The sequence below is a fragment of the Micropterus salmoides genome, unplaced genomic scaffold (genome assembly GCF_014851395.1).
Source record: "Micropterus salmoides isolate LMB-PRFRI ecotype aquatic unplaced genomic scaffold, ASM1485139v1 Ms_hic_scaffold_11, whole genome shotgun sequence".
Taxonomy (NCBI): Eukaryota; Metazoa; Chordata; class Actinopteri; order Centrarchiformes; family Centrarchidae; genus Micropterus; species Micropterus salmoides.
Genome location: NW_024040152.1, coordinates 31,967,814 through 31,994,661, shown reverse-complemented (window position 1 = coordinate 31,994,661; position 26,848 = coordinate 31,967,814). Strand labels below are relative to the sequence as shown.

Sequence of the window (26,848 nt, the reverse complement as noted above, 5' to 3'; positions counted from 1 at the left end):
TTGCTGCCTTTCTCTCTGACCGGCAGCCCCCTCCTTCTCCCTCCCAGCCCCCTCACCATTCCTCCACCCCTCTCTCTCTATCCCTTTAGGAGTGTGTCCATGAGTTTAGAAGAGGGGGACTGATGTGTTTCCCAGCGGCTGGTCTTGTCTGATGCAGTGAGGCCATCTCTCTCCCACGGGGAACATGTTATGTTGGACTTTGTCTCCATGGGCTTCACACTGAGCCCTTTGCTCTTGTAATAGGGGTTGAATCAAGTTCTGAAGTTATACCTGCTTTTCAGTTTGCTGTGTGAGTGCTTTTTTGAACAGCAACAAGTTAAAACTTTGTAGAACATGCTTCCCACTATGTCAGTTCTGACATATTCTAAACAAAGCAACAAAACAGCTGCTATCAGACATTTTATGCACGCTGCACAATCAGAAAATCCAAACCACTGGCGCTCATCTAGGCACTGCCACATTCCCCCTGTTGGCAAAGCTAAAAAACATTTTGTATATTTGTTATGTCGTGCAGCAGAGAGAGCAGAGCCTTTCTTCTCTGCCATCCCTCTGCCTAATGTATGCATGTGACTGGGTGAGATGGTTGAACACAGCGTGGTGAGCAACAGAAAGGAGACGGTGGATTGCATGGAAGCTGTTGCATTATTCATCATGTTGGATAAGGTTTAATTAAAAGTGCTGCTCGGCATTGTCAGAGGAATGAATGTGTGTTTTGCCTCGCCTGTCGCTGCCTCATTCATGTTCGCCATGCTCGACTTATCAAAGCAGCCCCTTGGCCCCTCCCCTTTGCCAGTGTAAGTTAGCATAATGCTGCAGCCGAAAACCTTGTGATTAGTGGGAGAGAACGAGCGGCACAGCGCTTCAATGCGGCAACTGCTGGCGCTCACTCGGTTCTGTAAAGAATGCCAGTGGCACACAACCGATAACTACAGCAGGAAGTGTTATGTGTTGAAGCAGGGTTTATGTCTGACAGTGTGAATCTAGAAATTAGAGTGTTGGTGTTTGCATCGCGATGGTATTAATATGTTTGTGTCCATCCAAATGCTGGACAAATTCTTCCAAAAAGAAAGAAAGAAGAAAATACTTCATGAGCTCAGGGTTATGTGAGTATTGTCAAGAGAGCAAAACAAGATTACATAAAAAAGTGCCTACTCTTCAACTCTTCATTGCATTATTTACTTACTTCCAGGAATATATTTCAACGTTTTCATTTGTATCTTTCGTTACAGTGGTTAGCAGAAATAGAAAGCCCAAATGAACTCTTAAAAAAACCTAAAGGATGAGGCTGGTGGAATTCTAGTTTCTTAATTTCAACAAATTCCATGACTACACCAAAACCAACAATGTATTAAGCTACGTTCACTGAATTCTGATCTGACTGTCCAGACTGAGATCGCACGTCAAAAAATCAAACCTGTTTCTCATTTGGACCTCACATGAAAGTGGCCCAAATCCAAACAGCAAAAGATCAGATCACACTGTTATAAAAAGTCACGTATGAGCAAAAAAAATCTATGCTGGGTCACTTTGGCCTGCAGTCTGAACACAGCGTTAGTCCGTCTCGTAATACTTTCTGACTCCCAAACTCTGTGGCACTCAGCCCCAAGCCCATTGGTTCCCACTGGAGACGTACTTTCATTCAACGAGTGGGTACTGTAGTTTTTAACAAATGTTACTCAAACAGGAGGAAATAGTCTTGTTGTTGGTGACCGTTTTCAGCTACGGATTAAAAGACATTTGGTGCACTACAAAGAGCAGAGATATATCAGGCTCTGGATACACACAATACTAGTAGGCTAACTTGTACACACACACACACACACACACACACACTCTGCATATTAGTAGACTCAATACACTGTTGGTTTTGGTCTTTTAATGGAATATGTTAAGATAGATAGATATCTTGCAGTTCATTTTATTAGTCCAGAGAGGGCTGGAGCGGCCTTTAACAAACATTTCCCACCTATCAGCCCGAAATTGTAGCGAGTTAAACTTAACAGACTGAAGCCAATGGAGTAAAGAGCAATGAGAATGGTTAAGGAGACCTGAACAGTGCATTTGTTCTTCAGACAGCAGAGATTACTCTTAAAAAGTTGGCAAAATGACATTGGAACCAAGCATGGATGGAGATCAATGGATAGGGGAGAAACAGTTAAGATAATCGATAAATGGAAGCTTTAGTGCTGACAGATTAATTGTTGTAATGATTAAGATTATGAAAGCCTCAAATTACAATATCAACTACTGTAGTAGGTATTAATTAGCTGGACTTTTGCTCTCTATGTCACCTGTGAAAAGTTTTAGTCATCCAGGTCATAGTTATCCAAAGAAGGTGAAAATCAAGAACAACTGGACTTGGTTGAAGATATCAACGCTTTGTCATTTCAAGAAAAAAAAAAAAAGACAAAGAAATAGAACCATTGCATGCAACATCATTATTTATTTAGGGGAAATTGTTTACCATCAGCTATTTCTTGTATGTGAACGCTATCAACAGGCTAAATTTCCACCTAAAAACCACATTTACACAATATAGATTTCTTTTTACATTCCAGACATGTTCCCTCTGCTTTTTTATGTGCATATTCAGACATTTTATGCATGCTGCACAATCAGTTCGCAGTAACAGGTGTATGGATATGTATTGAATGTATTGAAGTATCTCATTTAAAGTCGGGAAAGTTAACTTAATCCTCTGATATTGTGTTTAGGATGCGCAGCATGAGGTGCGTGTCACAGCAGAGCTGTAGCGGAGTCTAAACAATAGACAGCCAACCCAGTCAAAGATAGAGCTCTGCGTGGCCTGGAAGAAAACCAGCAAACACACTCCATCTTCAGCACACACACACATACAGGCATGAACAAAGAGAAACCGGAGGTATAGATTGACTCATCGTGGTGGGAGTACGGTGCAGTGATTTCACGCCTGGTTGTTGGCTAACAAGACCCTATGCTTTCTGCACTGCAGGGCCTGTTATTAAGGGTGTGTGTGTGTGTATCTGTCTGTCAGCAGCTGTGTGTGTTACCTGGGAGACGGACTTAAAGCCCCAGCACTGTGGGAGAGAGAGTGGTGGTGGGGGGGGGGAGGTGGGACCCACTTTGTCCCAGTGGGACACAGGGAGGTCCAGCCTCCTCCTCCACCTCCCGTCCTCCCCCCTCCAGCACTGCTCCCAGTCCCAGCACAGCCCGGGCTCCTGTGAAGCCCAGCACCGGGGGCGTTTGGCAGCTTATTAACCCTTTGCGGTGTTTACCCAGTGGCAGCTATACGTCTGTTCTCAGCAGGACATCACATCTCTCTCCTGTTGAGGAAAAACCCAGCAGCTGATTATCCCAACAAAACCAGACTCCCCCACCCCCCACCCCCCACACCCACACCCACCCATCTAGGGTAATCTGATTATGATGTTATGTTATTACTCTCTTTATTTGCTTAGCAGACTTCCTGATCCGAGGAGAGAATAGTTTGCATTTTTCACATGCTATGCCTCCGAGCAGATCAGATCAGCTTCTTTTAATGAAAGATTAGAGCTTAACATTTATTCTGTAGTACCTCTGTTCACTAAAAGTCAATGCTTTACTTTACTTTCTACCCTGCTGCCATATTAAGCACCAGCAGCTAATGTAAAGATGGCTGGGTTGGCTGGTATGAATAACAAATGTCTCAAATATTTCTGCTTCTACAAAACATCTCACCATGATGGCAGTTATTTAACTGTAATATTTATAATCTTGTCATATGATCCTGTCAGTGTGTCCTACTTCTGTTATGATGGATATGAAGCAGTTTGATTGATTGTGCAAAGCAGCATGAGGGTCCAGTCTGTATTAACAGCTACATGACATCACACATTATCTGTGTTAGACCGAAATGCTCAAATGAAACAAAGACAGGACAGTATAATCTACAGTAATTTCAGCCTGGATCACATTTACTTTGCACAGAGTCAAGAGGAGGGGATCTGGGTGGATGATCAGGCATATGAAGCACAGGACTTTGACACCAGAGACTTGGGTCTGCATCCAGAAGTAAAAGCTTTGTCGTGTTGGAGCTGCTTCCTCCCTTGAACCAAACCTCCCTTCTGCAGGTGTTGCATTTTGCTGTGTCGTTCTGTCTTTTAGTGAAGCTAACCCAAACTTTTAAGTGATTGCTGCAGTCCGCCATGGTCCAGGAATGGAAACATTCAAAAGTCAACAAGCATGCTTTGTTGACTTTCTGCGCAACAATTGACGTGACGTTAGGTTGGCGTAGCAGGTCCTGGCAGATTGGTGAAACTGTTATGGACTGTAAAATGCTCACTTCAGTTCAAACAGGGGCACCACTGAAATATGCAGAAAGTTAGGAACCTGTAAGCATAATCAAAATGCATGTGTTTTATCGAATCCACATATCTTGTTGAATTAACTGCTTCTAGCAACTGCTTTTGTGACGACTGAAAATTATGTTTGCGGGACAGATATGTCACTCACTACTGATTACTGAAAGCAAAATAACATTATGAATAATAGTAATAGTAATAGTTTGTATGATGCTTTGGCAATATTGTTGTTACACATTCATGCCAATAAAGCTAATTTGAATTGAAAATTGAATAACCCCTCCGCCCCAACAACAAGACCAGGTTGAAACCTACAAGGCTAGACATGGTCATAAGTTCAGGGCGTTGCTAGACATAAAGCTCTACTGGGGCACAGAACCCCATAAATGTAAAAAAATTATAAAATTTGTTAGTATTTACTTTACAAGCTTCCCTCCCTTATCCCACTATTATTGGCACTGCCATGTCAGAAAGGGCTTTGACCGGATCATAAGAACACATACCTACATCAGAAACCTCTTCTAGAAAAATCCAGTGCTGGTTTGAATGGACCTCTGCGCACTAACTCAGTCCTCATAAAGTCTCTTAAGACTGGGGCCAATCTAATGTTCCATTAGGACCTGAGCTGCTTGTACCTGATGCTGGCTGTCCATCAAGGGCGTCACTTTGTGGTGAAAAGTGGTGGGGACATTTAAGGGCTCAGATTAGGGGGTGCATTGATACACTTGCTCCTAAAAAGTGAACAAAACAAGAAGATATTAGAATAAATATTCACTACTGTGATATATGATTTGGCGAGTCCTGGGATCCTCCCCCACAAGATTTTGAGCATTAAACACTTAATTTCCTGCATTCTGGAGACATTTTCCAGAACAATTTATGGTTGAAATGTCTTGTTCTTGTTGCAAGCAATTTATCAGAATCATTTTAACAAATACTTTCAAAAATGGTGGGGACATGTCCCCAGCATCCCCAGAGTAAATGACACCTATGCTGCACATCTATGGTTGTGCTAGTAGGCTACTGGCCGAGGCTACCTGTATTTCACCTGGGTCTATGGGACCTGCTATAGAGGTCTGTACTGGGTCTGTGCTGGTACTGGCTGATGATTCAGCATCTACTGACAAACTTCAGCATAGCACCTGTAATTTATAGCCAACAATACTTGCTAGTTAATAATGTTATCCGCTCCATTAGGCCCACTCCTTTAATACATTTTCAAATGTAAAATACTATATCTATATCGCATCTATATTGCCCAGTCTGCCCGGCTAATCAACATTTTTATAATCAATAGTCAGTGTGAATCCACAGCTTTCCGTCTTGCATTAGTAGAGAGTTGTATCTAAACTTGACTGAGAGACAGATAATCACCATCTTGTTTTAAAATGACGTGTGCACTTTATTAGTGCCATCACACCTGTGTCTTTTCTGGACTGGTCCCACTTATGTTGCTGCTGGAATGCGCGAGTTTAATTTCATGCATGCATGTTATATTTTCCGAGGTGCAGTTTACAAACACTGTGGCCGGTCAGCGGTAATCAAACGCAATAAAAAAGTTTAAATTCACTGTAACAGTGTCCAGTTCAGACACAAAGTCCGGCACGCAACCAAAACACAGACAGAGCATGATGCACTTCCCAGCTGGGTTTGCAAGACAGACAGACAGATTCACTGCAGCACAGCACTGTTATCTACTGACATCAGACTTTGAGAGGAGAGTACACAAGTTTACCTGACTGCTGTTCCTCTCATCAGTGTTACAGACTCACTTTCACCTTTGGCTCGTTTCTTTCGCGACGTTTCACAACAGTTGCAACAGGCCGTTTCACTTTAACCAGTAGTTTTATTTTGAAAGCGTAACCGGACGTTGTGTATTTTAATATTGCAAACTTGACTGGATGTTGCAGGTGTTTTGTTGCTAACTTGACTGCAGAGCTCTACACGTCCAAAAACAACCCCAAGGTGTCTTGACCTTGTTACTGGAGCACAGAGCATGAATACTGGGACACGTGTCCCAGTAAAAAGTGTGTAGCGACGCCTATGTGTAAGGTCAATGTACTATATTGTAGTCAGACTGTTACAGGGATGGTCAGAGGTGGTGTCTAGAATTTGAATTCCTGGAAATTAAATGTTCTTCTACAGTCCCAGAAATATTGGATCCTAAAGTATACTCAAGTAGAATATCACATGACATGGTTAAGCTACATTTGAGTCAAAATTTTTTATAAATGGGCGCCCTGGTTGCTCACCTCATAGAGCTCAATCTGTACTGACCCAGGTCTTTCCTGTCTTTCTCTACTGTCACAAATGATAATTATTTTAAACAAAAGTTATAAATGCAATTGCAGGAACAGTACTTTCCTCTTAAAATGTTTGAGAAGAGAACTTATTCTAATTATAACTATTCTGATTAACTCCCCCTGCTCTAAATTCGTTTCTACCTGTGGGATGTCTCTCGTTTTTCTGTAACTCACTCTGTATTGAGTGTTCTGTCAGAGTGATTGTTATTTAGGGTGCTGTAACTGTGCTCTCTCCCTCATGCATCTCTGTGCTGGACTGTTCCAGTGTGTAACCACCATCTCTGCTTCTCACAGTAGTATGTGTGTGTAGTATTAAGTTGCATTCCCTTATGGTAAATATCAGGAAACATACTGTTTCTGTGCCATTTGTGCACATATGATGTGCTGTGATGGCGGTGACACATTGGCGAGGTGTGGACTGGTTGTTGATTTCTCGTGAAGCGGGTGTGTGTTTGTGCTTGTGGGTACTGGACAGACCCAGTGAGGCATGGACCCCATCCTGCTTCACCCTTATCACAAAAGTGAGAGCGCTAGAGGGCAACGACTGTATGAAATAGAATGTAAGTTACGTACCGTAACCCCAGATTCCAGGAGTATAGGTGCAACCCCAACTGGTTCCTTCAACTAGCTGAAGAAATTCCCCTACATCAGAGTCTCCAGGATCACAGGAAAGTCTCGGACCCTGGGATGCAGCCATTATCCACAAATACCAGTACTCCAAAAACAACCAAAGAGATTAATAAGAGAATTTTCTTGATTTAAGAATTCAAATTTCAATGTTTCCCTCTGTCCTCTGTGTCCCTGCACGCTCAGTAAACCAACCAATAAATGCATGCATTTGTTGTTATAATGTTTCTTGAACATCAGCAGATGTTGAGCAGCATCTTCAGTCCAAAATATCAGTGGCCTTAACAAACCGTTATCACTGAATGCCTAGTGTACAGTATGTCTGCCTGCTCACTGCAATGCGGCCTCGTAATTAGTCTTTTTAAGTGTAAATGGGATCTCTGGTGGTTTTTCATGGACTGAGGTTCACAGAGATTATTCGCTCCTCAATGTCTGCTCATCTATGTGTGTGTGTGCATGTTTCAGTGCAGCAGGCTTGAAACACAGTGGCGGCTCTAACAGAAGGCACAATTACTGAATGATTTCTTTTTTTTGGAAGCCAAAAATATCTCCTAATTGTTTGTGTAAGCAGCCTCAGACTGACTTGTGGGGGTCTCAGCAGGGGTGTATGGAGGCAGAAGGTAGGAGGAGGAGGGGGGATGGGAGACGCAGTAGTGGATCCATATTGTCATCCTCAGAAAATCCTCCTATTACATGATGTTTAGGTTGGGCACTATTGATATAGTCCAAGTCTTCAGAGTATATGGCTTCAACTTCACAGGGAGAAAGTGAAAATATTACATTTAAGAAGGCTCATCTGAACAGCCTCAGTGCCAGACCCCATGCTTGGAAAATGAATTATACATATGCTTGATTAACCAGCTGAGTCCCTGTGCACAATCCCTGAGCAAACACAAGCCTTTTGGAATAAATTAAAGCCCAAAATTTCAGTTTCAGCATCAGCAGGAGCTTCTAAATAATTATGTAAATATGAAACAAATTTCCCAAGCAGATTTCCTCCTCTGCAATCCTCCTCCATCATTCTTATGCATGCCCTGTAAATTAACTAAACTATGCAGATCGTTATACTTACACAAAATAGGCTAATTAATACACTTGACAATAGTGTTCTCCAGAGGGTGCGATGCTGAACTAAATCTTCATCACACAGAATTGCAAACCGGAGGCCAAACAGCAGCATGTTGAAGTGCTCCCTGCCAGAAGCTGCGTAAGGACAAAAGATGGATTTATAAAAGAATCACATGCCATTTTTCCAATTTAGTCATAGTATGTTTTCTTGTACAGTTAGAAGAAGTAAAATAGAAGGAGCCTGGATTTGGATCAAGACCAGCTTTGCATTCTCTCATTTGGTTGTTTTTGTGTTTGTCTACATTTGTCTACATTACATCTGTAAGAGAGAGGAACACAGAGCTCATTATCCACACCAGTGGTCCTTCAAATTACAGTCCCTACCCTTCCAGATCCTTCCAAAAACCCTACAACACGTCCCCAAGGCTGACACAGAGTGCTGAACAGTGCCAGCGGTGCTCTTTGGTCTTCCCAACGCTGTTTCTGTGTCAGCGCTGCATTTGAATATGGATTATGGAATGTACAGCTGGTGGGGAGGAGAGGGTTAGACTGCCTAAGTACATAGCGTGTTATAATGACCATCCCTATCCCATCTCACTCTCCTCTCTCCTTAAGAAAATCTAATGAGGGCAGAGCAGGAATCTAATGTAAATCCACTAACTCTGCTCTTGTTTTTGTATAGGGAATGTAAGGAGAGTAATGACTGCATGAGTCCATTCAATTGTGTACTGCAGTTTAATTGGCACTCTCTATACAAGAGAAGGTGCCAGTTTGTCATGTTTACCCACACACAGTACACTAATTATTTCTTCTATGGGAGAAAGGTGTTGAATAGACCACACATTTACTGGGAAATGCAAACGTACAGCCCAATGGGATTGCCGTACATCAGTGGGCATTTTGGCTCCTCAGTAGCGTCTGTTGCTTTTATTTGTTATTGTTTAGTCTGCTCCAGACCACCGCGTCTCAGACCTCCGTGTGAACTTGGGAGAGACCAGCTCTGTTTGAAATACAGCAGTGAACAGCCACAGAGCCACACTGCTTGTACTGCACATGTCATTGGATTCAGTATGTTATAAACAGATGAGTGACAAATGAAAGGAAAAACCATCATTAAGTGTCTTAGTAAGGTGGTGTTCAACTATGAGTCAACTATAACACTTCTTCTTTTGTCCACTAAATTATGAAATATCCAACCATAACACACGGAAAGGCTTTTTTAAATGTTATGTTATGTTCTACAATATCTGTGGCTGACAACTATCGTTAAAGTAAGGGAAACTTGTTATGGTTAATAAAAAGTCTGTGGCAGGAGGCTAATACCGGTCTCCAGCTTAAAATTCATATTCACTACACACCCATCCACCACCTTAGTCTATGCACACTTACTTTTAACCATGTTACATAAAGGGCCCACAAGTGGCATTGGACCTAAAATGTGAGGACCGATATGGACAATTTCTAAGGATACCAAAAAACTTGTAAAATCAACTGTGCAAAGCTGACATTTGAGCTAAAAGGTGGCCCTAGAGGAGATATCATGGATTTTTCTAAAAGGGTTCATCCCCTGAGATTCATTATTGTGTTGCACACACTTCATGGTAAGCTGCCCATTAGCTGTCAGTGTCACTTGTGCACAAAAGGTGTCTTGTGACTTGTTCACATACAAATACTATTGGACATACCCACGAACAAACAGTACATGCTATAAAAAACACAGGCAAATAAATAGAGACACACACAGCAATGTATGCAGATAGGCTCTTACTCACATTCTCTCTCCCATCTTAAATACCTAAATTTGCTCTATGTGCCATGCCCTCTCTGTCTCTATTTGCCTATAATCCCATTAGGAAGAGAGAGGAGAACGTACAGAAATAGAATAGTATGTTCAGGCTGATTTTCTCACTAAATGCAGCCGTTTAGGCCTCAATACATCAGCTTTCACAGCCACCAACAGCTGTCCCTTCACTGTGATGGAGGCAAACTAACATGCTTAGATGGCCCCTTTAGTATTGAATACATGCTCACAGTTATGTGAATCGTAATAATGGTAATAATGGAAATGTAGCTGCCTTTTTGTTGTATATTGTTTACTGGGTTCAGATTGTTGATTGAATTTGAACAATATGTGCTGAAGTGGCAAGTATTGTTGTTTCAGTCAAGAATTGGTATGAAATGCTACATAGAGAAGAAATATTTTCTCTATCAATCTCCAGCTGAAACAATTCAAAATGTCAGAGTGGCTTTCCAAACAAATGTCCTCTGGAATAGGATACGGTATCCAGGTTCTAGTGTGGGCAACACCCAGTCTTTTCAACACAAGCTGTAATTCACAGCAAGGTGACACCACAGCTGCCGGAACGCCACCACAAATATCTGATCTCACAGTTGTCCTCTCAAGACCAGCCGCCTATTACATTTTTCTGTAATTGAGAAGAAAGTGATGTATGAAATGTATGCTCAGTGTGTATGTGGAGTTCAAGCAGGCTTGCAAGAAGCCTGAACAGAGGGGTAGCAGCAGACTCCCAGTGACACCACAGAGCTCTAAAATTAAACTACTGGCCTCTTGGCTCTTCCTTTGGCCGTACAACCCCCAAACTGTTGGCTGCCGTGGGAGCCAGTTCTCCACACTGTTATTTCAAAGCTTTATTGAGCCCAGAATGCAACCACCCAGTATTTATGTTCACGTCTTGTTAAATATTGTGTTTTTTAACTGTTGAATCAAAACTGTCCTCATCAGACAAAATGACAGCATTGGTTGTTCAAGCACTTGTGAAATGTTTACTTTGTCTTGACAACTAAAAGCAGAAGCATGATGTTTAAATGCCACAAAACCTCCCAGGGAGGAGGTCAGAGTAGATGGTTCAACATGTTTGACTTTGACAACTGAGACTGAGGTGTGCTTCCTGTCCACTGGCATAAATATTGAATGTGCAGCCTGGTGCAGCTGCATCAGGGCCCAGAAGCTGTCAGGGGCCTGTTTAGGAAGGCGATTTACTGTTGTAACTAGGCCCTTTTGCGCTTTGACAGTTTCTCATAGTCTTCAAAGTACCCTTTCAACAATAATACTAAAATTACTTGTAATTGTGAAAGCTCAAGTTGATAAAGTCTTATTTAAGGAGCATGGGACAGGAAAGACAATCAAAAGAGAACAGCAGTGCCAGGAATTTGGACTTTCTGAGCGCAAGGCCCATAGGATGAGCTTCTGTTGGGTGAGTACAGGTTTCTCTTTGTTAAGGAGCGGGATCATGGATTAAAATCTGTAAAAAACGTAAACGTGTAAACGTTTTGTCTCATATGTAGGAGGGGGCCAATAATATATATTTGCACCGGGACCAATCACAATTTAGTTAGTTAGGCTTTATTCTCGTAGGCTGAGATACCTCATTTTGTATTATTGCGTTACGTGTAATGGATTAGAATATGAAATTACCCAAAAAACTATTAAAAGTTGATATAATAGGCTGCTAAAATGACCAACACTCACTACTGTGCCTCAACGCATCTTAAAAGTGAAATCAAAAGGGTTCTTCCCCTTGAGAGCATGAATATGCACTTAGGGATAGGACAGGTTTTGATATTTGTTGTGAACAAGTAGAAATTTAGGGGCTGATGATGATACCAAGCAGAGTGTCATCAAAATCACTGTATGTTTTGGAAGATACTCCACAATCTTTTCCAACATTCAATGTTCTACGTTTCTGCAGATCCTTAAAAAGTCTCTTGAATTCAAATTTATTAGGCCTTATGAAATATTAACGTGTCTTAATTTGAATTTGTAAAGTCTTAAATTCAACATGAATATTTTATGATGTTATTTGTTTTTCTTCTTGTCAGAATAAGTGAATTTCTTCAGCATCAGAATCACAAGCTTTGCGGTAGTTAGTTTTCTCTTGTGAAGAGGAAAACAATGCCAGAGATGCATGTAGCTCTTTACCATCACAGGAAAGGAATGTAAGGGATCTCTGCTCTTGAATCAAACTTTATATTACTACTCCTTATTACAGTTTCACCAAATGTCAGGAACCTGCCCTGTAGGTGACATAGTATTCCTTCCCATGACCTCTATGCTGCTGTTTTAAGACCAGCTCAGTCACTGAGCATATGAGAATTTAATCTCTAGATGCAGGGAATGGTTAGCGATGCTGAAAAAGATAAAGCAGGAAGGAAAACCAGATTTTAAAGTAATACATTTTGTCTACAGTCATTTCCATGACAGATTTATCTTGAGAAAGATTAGGCTAGCTGCGGTGTGTTGATGTCTTCATCATGAGCCTCAGTTGGGTGAGGGTATAAGCCTCGCTATATAAATAGCCTGTCAAAGAGATCAAACTGTGCAGCCTGTCTACAATGTTCTGGCTTTAATGTTTCAACTGGTCACAGAGAGGCATTCAATTCCTCCCTAGACTATTTTTATAAAGAGTAGAAAGAAGATACAGGTGTATTTTAAAATATACTAACAATCTGTTTTGCCATACAGTTGGAGGGAGTTTAAGGATAGAAATGTTGGTCAGTCAGTCTGTCAATCTAACACGTTGGTCTAAATCATGTTATCTGAACAATGGTGATTGTAACATCATCAAGACGTGGCTCTTTTACCTGCCTTGCTCCTTTATTTTGGTGGTTTAAGTCATGAATTCGCTTCCTTGCAGCTTAAAATTCTTAGGTTTTACATTTGACTTTGTGAAACCTCCAGATACCAGGTACATAGACTGGTGACTGATTGATATAGGTTAATGGAGGAGGGAAGTTGGAGGATAAGCCATATGAATGTAGAGGTGGGAATAGATAAATCTGTGCCAGCAAAGGCATTGATCACCCCTTCCCCCACAAGTTCATCAGAGCACAGCGATGGATATGGAGATGAGATGTGATCACAGGGTTCTAGCCCATCAGTGTGCCCCGTCTGCTCAGCTGATGAATAAACCATCAGTTGGGTTGTCATAGAGTCCAACGACAGCGAAGTTTCAGCAGGCACTGTCAGTATCCTGGAGGTGTGCAGAGGGACAGCTGCCCACTGAGCTTTTTCTGATAAAATGTCCAGTTAGTTTAGATCTTTTGTAGTCACTGACATGCAGCAGCGCTTTGTGCCAGAGCAGTTTGGTGTCATTTATAAGGCAGAACAGCGACATAATCATCACTTGCCAAAAGCAAGATGTTCCCCAGATACGTCTTGCCTATTTACTGTTTTTGCTCGTACAACATGATAAAAATGTTCTTATAAAAGTAGTAATTATTGTGATGACCCATTTTACACTACCATTAAGTCAAAATGTTCCCTTGTACATAAGTAAAATTTAATGTACAGGGTGCCATAGAATTTACTAAGCACATATGTGAGCCTCAGAGGATGAACCCTTAACATTTTGGACAATCATGAGCTTTTATATGTGACACGGTATCTCAAGTTAGAGTGGCCAGACATTTATGAATTTAGCTGTTGATATTTATTTCCAGAGAATGAATCATAGTGTTTTTGCTCACCATGTATACTTTTTATAATGCCGACATCACGTCAAAATGTGTATTTATAGAGAAAATTTGTTCCGTGGGCAGATTGCGATGCAATTTAGTGTGCACATTTTTGAATCTCAGAGGATAAACCTTTTTTCAGTTTGAAGACAGATGAGCTTTCTTCTAGCGCCACATTCAAACCATAATGTGAGTTCTGAACACAAGATTTCTAATAATTAGGGCTGACCCCAAATAGTCGAAGATTCGATGCTTCGATGGACGGAGCCTGATTCGACTGTCAATCTCACAGTCGAAGCTTCGCAGTGAAACAAGGATCACACCATTTTGGCGATATACGTCTGATTTTACATAGAACTACCAGTTTTCTCCCATATATTTAATATAAAGCCAATTACAATGTACATTTCAATGTTGAATGCTGTAAATAAACATGTAAAAAGAATAAAACTTTCAATAAATTTTAGTAAAAATGAAAGTACGTAAATAAATCCAAAATTGTAACCCTAACCCTGGGTCGTCAGTGCGCATGTGTAGGCGTAGCGTGTATGTAGTGGCGGAAGAGTAACTTGCACTTGCTGAAGAGACGGAGCCCCAGCTTCACTGGTGTTGTGCCGAGTTGTCCGCACTTTCAGGAAATTTATCAACACTGATGAACCACACAAAGAATATTTTATCGTTTTTAAAATAGACCGGCGAGGAACCGTGACATGCATGCAGTTGTCGGCAGCACGGCATGGACGCAAAACTCTTCACGAGACCGGTGAATGGCAGGCGAGAGAGAGAGAGAGAGAGAAAAGTGTCAACACTAAGTCTCAGTTTAGCTGGAAATTTACAGTGTAAGTTGAATGAAGAGAGACTGCAGCTCTGCAGCTTCGCCGTGCACAAAAACACATGATTCGACTATCAGGCAGGCATAGACAGGACTTGACGTTTCTGATTCGGCTATGTAAATCCCTAGTCGGGGACAGCCCTACTAATAATCTAGGAACTTTACTGAACTGAACTCGTTGCTGCGTCCAACAGGATAAATCTATTTAAGTTTACATTTTTATCCACACTAATGGTAGGGTTATGGCAAAATCTTGTGGGGTGTGATGAACATTGCAGCCTCCAGGGCCAGCTAGCAGGGCTTTAGACTTTGTCTTGTTTTTTCTTGGCACATTTGCCCGACGTATAGAGAGAGAGACTCACACAGATTTTATTTGCAAACACCCCAAAACAGCTACTGAAGCTGTTGTGGGAATGATGATGAATTTTACAGAGCCTTTCACCATGATTTTGGCAAACGCTCCACTGGCTTAACAAAGCTAACTGCCCTCAAATGAAACACCCAAACTTGTAATTAAGCCAAGTTTCCAAACTGCTTTTTTTCTACCCCATTTGGCTTCCAAACGCATGGAGTCAGGCACAGCTTATAACAGAGGGAACTAATCTCATATTTAATGTAGTTACTTTAACATAAACCGAAACTACTGTATATCAGAGACTTGTTTTAGAAAATTTAATTTAAGTAAAAAATTTGAGACTGTTGTAGGACTGTGCAAGTAGTGGAGAAGAACATTGTGAGTAATTTTAATATTACATACTTCCCTAGCATCCCATCAGTAGTTTCCTACCTAGAATCATGTGAATTATGTTGTGTTTTAAATGTCATTTTAGACTTTTCTATACACTGCTGACCCAGTTCATATTTATTTAATCTAGTGTTACATTGGTGATTTGCAATGGTTGTGTCTGGTCTAATGTGACCTACTAATACGAATGACTCATATGTACAAGCTTGGTTGTTTCTCATGTTGTCATATTATTAGGATTTTGTGCATTCATTCAGCTTCATTCTAAGTAAAAAGTAAAAATAGACCCAGACACATTTTTGGGCCATACTAGCAATGTGGCTCTAAGGATGGCAGTGTCCCACTCTGGTCGGTCGTCCAGCCGTCCTCGACTTTGGTTCAGACAAATATTGCATTATAATATAATATATATGTAACACTGAAGATTGTCATTAAATGTTGTTTATATATTCATGATCACCTGTGAATGACTTCCGTTGACTTTGTTGATCCCCTTACATTTCCTTTCATCAAGTCAAATATTTCTAGATCTACTGTTTGGAGTGGCACTTTGGTGATCCTCACCTTGTGACCTTAATGCTATGAGCAGGTTGACATATTTGGTTCAGAGTAAATGTCCTGAAAACCCAGAGATGGACTGATGTGAAATCTGGTGCAGACATTGGTTCTGTTGTGATCCTCTTTTCATCTCTCTCCATCATGAGGTCAAAATGTCAACATGCCCAGTACTTTGATTTATAGCCAAATCCATGCAGAACTAATGACATTCCCATCAGCCTCAGCTGTGTTTAGTGGTAATTAGAAAATGTTAGCATGGTAGCACACAAAAGGAGCACAGTGACTGTGGTAAACACTGTACCTGTGCCTATATAGCCTCACAAAGCTGCTAGCATGTTTTTAGACTCGAGGTGTTAAAAATATACCCACACATTTTAGAATACATTCATAGATAAAATCCCAGGTATGCAACATTTAAATAAACACACATCTTTGTTTAAGAGCACAAAGAACATAAACATAAAACTGAATATTCTTGTTATTTGATTAAAAAGGGAGGTAAAGAAAGGGGTGGGGTCGCGTAAGCTGACTCAATCTCTCTGTGTTCTCAACATGGTTTTATACAGGAATACAAACACACCCAGGTTCTAACAGGACATCAGCAAGCTCTGTACTTCCACCATACTGTCTGCTCTAATATACAAAGTGCTGAGGTTACTGGACCACCTGCTGCCGTGGATTTTGGAAATCTGATCATTTGTCACCACCACATCTGGACCCGTGAAACAGAGACAGTAAACACTCGTCTTTCTGTATCGCACGATGAGCACAGCATTGAGTGTGCAGGGGCTCAGCAAGTGTTGATATACCTACTATGCTGGAATTGGTGTTAACATTAACAAGTTAGGCTAGCTAGCTTCCACTTTCCGAGTGGAAAATAATGTGAAGCTATGTGGATTTGAGCAACTGCCTCCTAACTTTACCTCTGAGTCTGGTATCTGCTCAGCTATTCTCTTTGTCCTCTCTGTCTAAATATCTCTCCTATAGCAACTTTTCACTTGACAAATGCACTTACCCAGTTTTTTCTTCTTTGCTTTCCACTCCCAGTTACATTTTAATGCTCGCCTCCTCCCATCTCTGTCCTCCACCCTCCTCTCAGTGTTTCCATCACCTTACATAAACCCCAGTGAGGGGGAAGTCAGCCAGGCCCCAGACAAGAAAAACATACCCCCAAACGAGGATTTATGGAATGGGAACCTGGCAAACCCCAGCGAGTGGGTGTGTTTGCGAGTTCGTGGATGAAGGCGTTTCCACTTGGGGCATTCTCTGACCCTCAGTATACACTCATTACTCTTTACCACAGCTCCACATAGATACAATACAACTCTTTGGAAAGCACTGAATACTTTGACTTATTTTGGAGGGCTCAAATACACATTATTTCTCATTTCAAAACTGCATTAAGATCTCCCAAATTAGTCGAACACTATCAACAGAAAGTCTGGTCCACAATGTTCAGTAATGTGTTGAAGGGCCACCTGCTGGACCATAGAAGGTGTTTTAAATGACATTTAAAATAACCAGGCAATGTTATTGATCCCCATGGCCCATACAAAAATAAGATCCAAGTTGTAATAAACACGGATTATCCTTTAACTGCAGCTCCACTGCTCCATTTCCTATAAGAACCTTGTTTGGAGTTGGATGATGATCGTGGTGATTAGAACTAAAAGGGGGGTCACTGATGGGGAAACATCGTTGCATACAAACCCAATGGTATTGTGGCATGCAGGATTGTGTGCATGATAACTTGCACCTGCACTATAAGAGCCGGGTCTGAGTGGGTCGAATGTGTGAAATGTGAAAGTGAGCCGGAATGGTTTAGTTTAGTTTTACGGTTGCAGATGCTCCAGAGTTAGTGTTTGTATGTTGAGTGCGTGGTTTCTAAGTGTGTGCCGAATATGTTGGGTGGTGCGATTCAAGCTACTAACTGCTGATTCTGGAGAAACTGAACAGAAAGAGTGTGCTGCGAGGACATGGGGTAATAGGAAACACATGAATGCGTAGCATAGTGTAGGCTGTCTGTGGTACAGAATTGTGTGTGTGTGTGTGTGTGTGTGTGTGTGTGTGTCTAGGATTGTGTCTTTGTGTCTTTGCGTGCTTTAAAGACTCATATTCACTGACTCTGGCCCCGACAACTGAGGCAAGAAAAACAAAGAAGAAAGTGTTTGTGTTAGAGCAGAGAGAGCTGGCAAGTCTGCAGGCTGTGGAGCTGAGTGTTCATTTTCCCTTTTCCTACCAACTGGATATGGACCACTATTTTACAGCCACATTACTGAGTAGCCATAGACAGACAGAAAGTCCCACATTTTGCTCTTCAGACGCTAAAGGAGGACTTTTATTTTCATTCCTATCCATTTTGATAGGAGTGGTTTTGGCATATCTGCCATACAGATTGTCAAATGTAATCATCCTGAGTTATTCAACAGATTTTGACATCTATAATCCATAAACAATATTGCAATCAGCCTTGAAAAAGCAAGTCAAAGTCATTCATGTAGCTCATGTTAGCCTGTCATGTTAAAAGTGAAGCGCCCCCACAGCTTCTGTGGTGCCATTCAGAGATGCCGTGTTAGGCCTGTAAGCCATGAGCATGAAGCTAAAACAACTTTCCCAGCTAAAGCAGCAACGTGTGGGTCAACGGGCACAGCCTCTGTGGAATCTGCTACTCATGTAGCGGGAGGCCCCCAAGGTGCACCGGCTGCTCCCCAAAACACCAGGTCATCTCAAATCCTTCTGTTCCTTCTTTGTTATCTCACTACATAGACATCAATGGCATCAGTCTCCTTTTGTTCAGTCATTTGTTTGGTTTTCACACTTTGTATACCTCAGATAGCCTTTCAGATCACAGAATTATTGATCCACAGGATTTCTTTGTGAAAGACCTGTTGTTTACTTGCCAGACCAGAAGGCTGTTTTAGGACTATAAACGGATATGCTTCAAGTGGCAATAATGGCTTTTTTGGCCACTTGGAGGCAGCAGAACAAGCTGTAAACACAACATCTGACATATCAACACATTTTGAAGTTGACGTGTTGAACTTGTTAGCAAACAGTTGCCTATTAACACACCCAACAGGCATAGAGCAACATTGTGTTAGTGTCCATCAGATGAATGTAAGTCCGATATTTACTCCCCTTTTAGCTGTTTTGGTCTTCACTAACTAATCTCTGTCTCTTTAGCCTCTATGTTCACCAGCTCTCATGTACAGTGCATACAGTGGGTTCATCAGAACTGAAAACTGCTGTTTGCTGCTGCTGGAAATTAGATTTTTAGAACATATTTTACAGCCTTATTAAAACAAAACAATCAGCTTAAAGGGTTAAAAAGCGCCATAGAGTTGAGGGGAAGTCCAGAGTCAGGTCACAATTGTCTGTGGGCTCCTAAGCAACTCATCTTATATTATACATAGTCACCTGATCCATTGTAAAAAAAAATATATATATATTGATTGATTGATGAATAGTGCAGCTTTAGGTATAAACCATAATTTGTTATCTTCATGTTCACATTAAAAGGTGTTATGTTTAAGCTGAGGAACATCAGTTGTTGCCCCCCCCCCCCCCCTCCCCCCTCTTCCACAGCAACTCTGCCTTCTTTGCTGTAGACCTGTCATTGCTGCAGAGTGTAACAGAGCTGGGAAAGCCACAGATACCAGCTTTAATTGCCACTCTGAATGAATTCCCATGTACATTTTTATGCAGTATTTGTAAGGAGAAAACCTCGCCATTGACCGTCCCTGTGTTACATTAATTTTCTCAAATTCTCCAACACTGTGATTACGCAGTGGCTGTGGTTGCTAATCATTTTTTACAGGCCATTATCTTGAGATGATGTGTCCATTAGGTTGCGTTCTTACAGTAATAAACAATTACATACACCAATATTCTATTTAGGCTTGTTTATATTTAAATTATATTTTTTAAAAGGCTTGTAAAAATGTGATTTAACAATGCAAATGCCTCAGTAAAATTCCATCCCATCAATGTTGGCTCACCACAGAAATTGAACAGAGCAGAACATAAACACACTTAAATGGATGCAAAACATTGTAATGTTTACTGTGGCCTTGTTTAGTCCTTGCATCTTTTAATTCTCTGTTTAGCTCATTTTATCTTCCTTTCCTCTCACCTTTGTGGCCACTAATTCTTTGTAGGCTCCTGTTTTGCGTCACAGATGGGCTGCATGGATTTCCCCAGCACTGGCACAATGACCAGGCTTAGTGCTGCAGAAGGCAGCAGATGTTTAGACCCAGGCCTGTCTGTATACCACTGTGTTAGTTTTAAAAGTTAATCCAGACTGGATTACCTGAGAAACCAGAGCAAACAGAGTTCTTACCTTGTTAAATAGATCTAAGTAGCCTCTGTATTAACAGGTTTCTACTAAACAAACAGTTTGTGAGTTTTGTCTTGATTAATGTAAGCAGTCAAAACAGCCAACAAGCTGTGGAAAAAAACTCACGGTGTGTTTGTGTGTGTCACTGCATGTGGAAACGGTCGCCTGGGATGTTCAGCAGTTAACTTGAGCATTTACTGTCTATTCCTCCCTGCCTATGATAATTATCAGTACACTGGAGAGACAGTAGAGTGTTTGTAGTAGATCAACACAGACTTGGCCACAACCCCACATTCCTCCAAAAGTCACTGGAAACTTCCAAGTCATGTCAAGTTCCAGTGGGGATAAAAAACATTCAGATTATTCCAAATGAATTCCCTCACATATACTCACTCATAAACAACAAAAGCCTATTCAAGCCCTTCTTCTCAAACACACACATTCATAAATGTGCACGCACACAGACACACACATATGGAGCCATAATAAAGCAGCTTATTAAACCATTAGCACCTTCCCAGCTCGGGGTGTTCAGTGAGTGACATTTTAGGGCCGTCTGACTCAGTTCATTGAACAATATCAGACATAACGGGACCTCCCTTCAGGGAGAGGGGTCAGATGTCATGACCCCTGGGCTTCAGGGGCATGGGTGGATGGGAGGAGGGGGTGCGAGTCTGTCAGTGTGATTCACTAAGGTGGTTTGAGAAACAGTGTAGAGTCATGCGGCACATGGGTGAAACTCCGACATATTGTTTACATCGCTCAGAAATCAGGTTACAGCAGAAAGCCAGCAATATCCAGGTTACTGAAGTGCATGTAAAGCCATGTCTCAATGTCAGCCTCCTTGCTGCCCACCTGGGACTTATAAAGGTTCTCCTGTGATGGTGACAGCTCTTTGATCGATCAGAAATCAGGGACGAAAGTTGTGTGTTTGGGAGAGGAAACCTGAGAATTAAGAGATGATTTGAAACAGAACATGGTAGGATTCTGCATTTCAGTAGAGAAAAAAAGTTGTTTTTTTAGCTCAAGAGAAATGGTCAGGAAAAAAAAAAAATTGTTTGTTGTTATGAACTGATAAAAAAAATTTTCTGGCTGTGCAAATGCATAGTTAGGACTTCTGTCGATCATTTTTGTTGTGTGAAGAGGGTAGAAAAGTGTAATCGGTTGCATGCTGATGTTTAGAAAATATAATGTTTACCATGTTCACCTCCTTAGTTTAGCACAGTGGTTCTTAACCTGGGGGTCGGGACCCCCCTGGGCGCTTTGCAGGTTCGAAAGCGCGAGGCGCACAGCAATGTCCTTTTTTTGGTTGAATTTAGAATAGAGCAAAGCGCTGCGGTTTTAACATGTTGCTAGGCAACCACTGTCCTGTCGGTCTAATCAAAGATTATAGCGCCAGCGATCTGTAATTTTTGGTTTGCTGCTAATAACTGTCATATTATCAGAAACTTGATCACAACTCACAGGTCTGTCTTTTGTTGTTAAAAACATATGCTATTAATAAAATAGACAAACGGAAGGCACCTGCTCTGGCACTGTTTGAGTGTGAAAGGTGTAGCCTACAAACACGCAGGAGACAGGGAAAGGGAGATCCTGATATTAGCCTACCAGTTCATCTTAATGATGGTCAGTTTAAGGCTTATTTTAGGATGAGTCGGGGACAGTGACAGTTTGTTACAGTCTCCGGACAATCCAAGCAACTGTAAGCTTCCGTCAGCACAACTGATTCATTAGATTGGACAATGGAAAAAAAAACGCGAATAAGGTTGGGCACTTTTCTGCCCAGAGCGCTCTTTTGAAAACGCAAGGCGCAGCAGGTGGCCAAAACACGAGGTCTCTCACTGCAAAAAGTACATTCTGTCTGATCCGGGGGGAGGTTCGCGAAATATTTTCAACCTCAAAAAGGGGTCGGACTGCCAGAAAGGCTAGGAACCCCTGGTTTAGCATGTTGGATTGTTAACATTTGCTAATTAGCACTAAACAAAAACTACAGCTGAGGCCGATGGGACTTCACGATGGCAGGTGTCATTAGAATTGATCCTCTAGGGACCTCAAATATCTGCAGCAGATTTCATGGCAATCCATAGTAGTAGATACACATTGGCCTGTTCATTGGCCTGTTTGCCTATATGCTCGGAGAATACATTTATTTTATTATTTTACTTGAAGATGGGGTGCCTTGTTTTTTCCCATGGTTGTCTGCACCATTTAATATCAAGCAAGATTTCCTGGATCCTGTTTTTTGAACTTTCACCTGCCCCACAAAGAGCAGAGAGCTGTTGGATCAGCCATCAGAGCCATGAACAACTTCATTCTTCCATTGTAAACATTTATTGAAATATTTACCCTGAATCACCAACCTCATGGTGGCTCTAGAGGTAAAGTCAAGATCACCAAAGTCAATAGGACTCTGGGGACCATGCATGTCTGTACAAAATTTCATGACGATCCATCCAATAGGTGTTGGTGACCAAAGTGGTGGCACAACTGACCGACATTGCTAAAGATTGCCATAGATATAAATACTAAAAATAAATTCATAAAATTGATAAATACGTTCATAAAATTGATCACACTGAATATCACAATATTATTAATTTAGTCGTTGTAAGACATTGGTATATGAATTGTTGATTGTGTGTGGAACATAAACACACACAAACATACAAAGCAACACTATTACGAAGTGGTTAAAAAGAATTGGCCCCAGAACTAAACCCTGCGCTGCACCTTTGGTCACATTTAGAGACCTTAATTTGAGCCCTTATACCTGCACACATTGTGTTCTCTTTATTCACAAACTCCTGTACAGGTTCAGCAGAAAGACCAGTGCTGAAGACACAATCGTGCAGAAATCGCTAATAAGCAAGGAAAGCTAAATGAATAAAGCATGCTCCAAAACACCTGACCTAACTCCTGAAAGGATCTCCTCATTGAATCAGTATTTTCAAAATCAGACATCAAACACACATTTGCAGACATACTGAGAACCCTAAAAAAGTTGTGTTTTTATCAAGACAGGATTTTGAACAAATATTTAGCAGTATATGTAATTGCTACATAACTATGCCTGACTGGGGAATTTGTACGTGCAGAAAGTTTTGCTTTCAGGCAGTACCAGTGTATAACTGAATAACAGTGGTTTTATTCAAAACTATTGCTATCTCTTCCACGTTTCAAAAATGCAGAGCAGTGTAACTTGCTGCTTCTGATAGTGGTTTTGTTTCTCTCTGCATTTCCCCCCTTTTCCATTTGCTCCTCTTTCTTTTGTCGTGTATCTGTCTGTCCCAACACAGAGCATTTTAAGGATTTCGTTTTGGGGGGGGAGACTATCTCTATTAAAGGACAGCCAGCAGCTGGCCACGCCTGCTAAATCCTCCCCACAAAACCCACCCACCAGCTCCATCTGCTTCCCAAGTGGAACCCCCTGACACGCACAAACACCCACTCACACACACACAGACACACACACCTACTTGGTGCTCTTTGATCCCAAGAGAGCGAAGCCTACATCTGTTCCTAGTACATCAGCTCCCCTTAAGACAATGAATTCCTTGTTGGTTTATAGAGTGGATGACAGTGAAGTGAGGATACACTGTATCTGCTCACACACAGAGGTACAGTGCTTCAGTGACCGTGACCTTCACAGTTGATGCGGTGGCTTTTAACTGTTTTTACATGAAAAACTCCATTAGTTTAGGTCTTCTGCATCTAGAAAGGAAAAACAAGGACAATGTAACTACAAACAACAAGACAAATTCAAAACAATCACTTATTAAAATGGCCATCTTCCTGGTTTTGGACAACAAAATGGAGATGCATTGAAAATACAATTTCTATTTTTTTACCGGGCTCTGCATGTGCAGAGAAGACAATTGTAAGATTTGTTCAGACCTGGAACTGGTTTTAAAGGCCCTGCAGTCATGGTAAACCACACTGGAGATTTTAATTATTTTGGCTGAGCAGACATCTTCACAGAACTACTGGCATCTCTCTCTCTGTTGGCTTTGGTCTGTGTGTTAGGGAAGGAGAAATTACACCTTTATCGTTCATAATAGTACATGAGGCCTGGCAACATTACGTAATTCCACCTGCCTTCAACCTAAGCAGAGGACTATGCAGCCAGAATAACTGAAAACACCTGTGTGGGTGCACAGGGCCATAAAGACACACTGAATACCAAAACAAAGTTAATGATAACTGGGTAGAAATAAAAATGACATCAGAAAATGAAGGAATAAATGTGTTAAATGAAGATGATAGCATGTAAATGGTACCATTAACCTCCTTCTTTATTATATTTTATACATCACACTTTGCAATAACCTTTCTTAAGCAGCTTAACATTCCCCTCACTCCTCACTTCTTTTTGTTGGTCATCCCACTGGTTAAAATTTTAGAATGATTCCTCCACACATCCTGTTTTAACAGGAAATTCATACATCATGAAGAAGATAAATGTTCATTCAAGGTAGTTTTATACTTCAAGAGACTTGCAGTTAAAGCTAGAATACCAACCTCACAAAGCTGCCCTTGTGCTCCAGACCCAGACGGGATACAGTTGTGTGGAAATTAGTTTTATTACAATTATGTGTGGTATTATGCACCACTAAGGAACTATATAAATTGCAAGGGTACTAAGGTTGCTCCTGCATGGGTCCTGTCTTGTAGAGGAGCCCTGTGTAAAATATTAAAACTTTTCTAACCTTTAATTTTTCAGTTTATAGTACTTAAAGTACATATCCCTAAATACATTTGTGTATGCACATGGATCTACTGTCCTTTCAGTCCAGAAATACATGTACATGCAGGTGCACAGACACATAATGTATGTATTTTTAGAACCGGAACGCTACAGGAGCAGCAGATAAACAAGGCAGTCATCCAACATTTGAGATTCCTGGTGAATAAAAGTCTTCTTCCTCTGGGAACTGACTACAAAAGGCTGGGCGGACGACATAGCGAGACAGGGTAGAGAGAGGGGAAGGGAGAAAGGAAGAGCATATGAGGTGGTAAAGAGTAAAGTCTAGGTAGAGAGGGACCTGACGGAGGCAATGAATAATTAAGTAGTCCATAGCTCCCTCCTCATCTTCATCCTTTTCTCCTCCTCCTTTTTCTCTGCTTTATCTCTCCTCATCCTCTCCACCTCCTTATCATGTACTCTCTCCACCTCCCAATCCTCTACTCCCTCTTCCTTGGCATCCTCCAGTACTTGCCTTTTATCCCTCTTTCTCCTCCTCTTCATCCTCTACTCCCTCCTGGTCATCTTCCACTTCCTCCTCCTCTTCAACCCCCTTAAATCCTCCATTCTGTCTTTGTCTTCATCTCCATGTCTCAGTGTTTACTCTTCATGGTTGACATTTGTTGGAATGGTGCTGTGCCATAAAGATAACATACTCTGGAAGTGCTGTACTTTTAGTTAACACTGAAGTTTTATACGTGAACCAGGACTAAGCAAAGTGGAGTTTATGTCAATACCGAATACAAAATGTAGCCAAGACCAAGTCAGGAAAATAAAATCTAATTACGGTAATGAGTTAATGGTCTCATTTGCAGGGCTGCCACATTTTTTACATTAATTTGGAGTGAGATTCGGAGTAGGCCTTCTGTGACATTATCCACCACAGGGGTCATCGATGTCATCACTGCTGAACCTCCAGGAATGTTGTTTAAAAGATTCAGCAGCCAAACTCCCAATTTCAAAGCATGTAAAGAAGAAGATGAAAGGCCAAGTCAATAATCATTTCTTGATTAACAATTTATCCATCCGCCCAGAACTTCACTGCTGTGTCACTGCCTACAGCGCAGTTTGCCAGATATGGTTGCAGAGCACAAGTTTTGGTCTCTGAATAGGCACGTAGTGAAGCCAGTGTAGTGTAAATAGAACAGGAGTGATGTGTGCACTTCTGGATGTATTTGTTAAAAAGTGGGCAGCAGCATTTTGCACAAGTTGAAGACGCGAGATGGATGTTTGACATTGCACTAATCTAGCCTTAAACTAATAAAAAGTGTGAATAGACTTTTCTAGATCTTGCCTGTTAAGAAAAGGCTTTACTTTAGCCAGTCGACGAAGTTGGAATAAGCTCGTTCTGAAAACATTGCTAATCTGTTTGTCAAATTTCATGCTGCAATCGAATGTCACACCCAAATATTTGCTTATTATATTTGCTTGGCGCATTAAGTCAAAGCTCCCAGACTTAAAGCTGGATTGTTTGACATGGCATTTAGTACTTAAGATAATACACTCAGTTTAGGCAGTTTAGTGCAACACTCATTAGGTTTCATAGGCAGATAAATTTGCAGGTCATCTGCATAACAATGAAATGACAGGTTCTGCTTGTCTATTATAGCCCCTAACGGCAACATATATAAAGAGAACAGGATGGGGCCAAGAATTGAACCCTGGGGCACCCCGCAATAGAGAGGAGCAGATGATGAGAAGTCCTGGTGAATTCGTGACAGAGAAACTCCTATTTGTTAAATAGGAGCTAAACCATTTAATTGAAGGCCTACAAAATGCTCAAGGCATGCATATTGATTAATAAGCTTTAGAAGTGAACTCTTTGTTTTCACATTGGAGTCAGC

The 26,848-nt window shown here is 41.2% G+C and overlaps 1 protein-coding gene across 5 annotated transcripts in view; it reads left to right on the top strand.

Moving 5' to 3' along the window:
* The window catches only part of cdk14 (cyclin-dependent kinase 14), a 198,214-nt gene that overhangs the window by 164,870 nt on the left and 6,496 nt on the right, over nucleotides 1–26,848 (top strand). The gene's annotated exons all lie outside the window — the stretch shown is intronic.